We start from the raw sequence: 1237 nt of genomic DNA, 5'->3' as shown, positions 1-1237 counted from the left end.
GATCTGCAAGCCCTGGTGGAACAAAATCCCATCGTAACTGTGGAAGAACTAGCAGGGATTATCTGATTATCATTTATTCCACAGTCTTTGAAATCATTTGGATGGGGAAAAAAATGAATTCTGTAGACGCGGCCAGAACAGTACTGGAGGAGCATTTTTCGTCACGGGCAAGTGAATTTTGGAAGAAGGGCCTTGCAAGTCTACTAGACAGATAGAAGAGCATTGCAGAAAATGATGGAGAATATATTTTAGATTTAAAAAGAACTTTATCTTAATTTTGAAAAATAAAAGAAGTATAAAAAAAGACGCATTCACATATTGACAGATCTGAAGAAATGTCTTTACTCAAGCAATAACATCTTGTCAACAGCTTAAATTCTGGCGAAAAACTTGAATACATCTCAAAGAAAAGGCAATAGAAATATTATTCTGACAAAGACGTTTTATGTCCCTGTATATTTGTGTGTGGGGTGGGGGTGTAAATATATGTGTGTGATTAGTGTATCCGCATGCGAGTGTTCTATGCGTCTATGGGTACATGTGTGTATGTCTATGTGTGTGTGTTTGTTTATGTGTGTGGAGGTGGGGGTGTAAATATATGTGTGATTAGTGTATCCGCATGCGAGTGTTCTATGCGTCTATGGGTATATGTGTGTATGTGTTAGTTTTCTTATTTGCATACAAAAATATTTGATTTCTTTTAACAATGAAATGAAACGAATTCCATCCAAATAACAAACGTACTTACAGCAAACAGCACAATTCTCAGAGGTTGACAGTAAGATTGGTTACAGCTGCAGAAAATCAGAAAATCTCACAGTGGACTTTGAAAAGGCTTTTCACTGTGATTAGCATTTCTTTAACCGTTTAACACATTTTATAACTGGATAATCTTTGAGTTTGTTACACATGAACCAATAAAAACACGACACGTATCAAATTGGCTCATACAAAGGTGTCCTTAATAATCTTATATCCAAAATAATAGTCTTATTCCATATATACATACACGCGCGCGCGCACACATACATACATGGATGATTGCATACATACATACATACATACATACATACGTACGTACGTACGTACGTACGTACGTACAAAGACACTTCGATGCAGAGAGTATAAAGTTATAGTTTTGACTACGGATGACTGATGATGATGATGATGATGATGATGATGATGATGATGATGATATATATATATGTTTATATATAATATATATATATATATATAT

The 1237-nt window shown here is 34.8% G+C and overlaps 1 long non-coding RNA gene across 1 annotated transcript in view; it reads right to left on the bottom strand.

Moving 5' to 3' along the window:
* The window catches only part of LOC106872626 (uncharacterized), an 18224-nt gene extending 17383 nt beyond the window's left edge, over positions 1-841 (bottom strand). The window contains exon 1 of the long non-coding RNA XR_001409792.2: positions 749-841. This is a non-coding gene — a long non-coding RNA (uncharacterized LOC106872626). The remainder of the gene's footprint in view (positions 1-748) is intronic.
* Between the last annotated feature and the right edge of the window lie 396 nt (positions 842-1237).

Source organism: Octopus bimaculoides, chromosome 8 (assembly GCF_001194135.2).
Source record: "Octopus bimaculoides isolate UCB-OBI-ISO-001 chromosome 8, ASM119413v2, whole genome shotgun sequence".
Lineage (NCBI taxonomy): Eukaryota > Metazoa > Mollusca > Cephalopoda > Octopoda > Octopodidae > Octopus > Octopus bimaculoides.
Note: the sequence above shows the minus strand (reverse complement) of the source record. Positions and strands in the feature narration are given on the sequence as shown.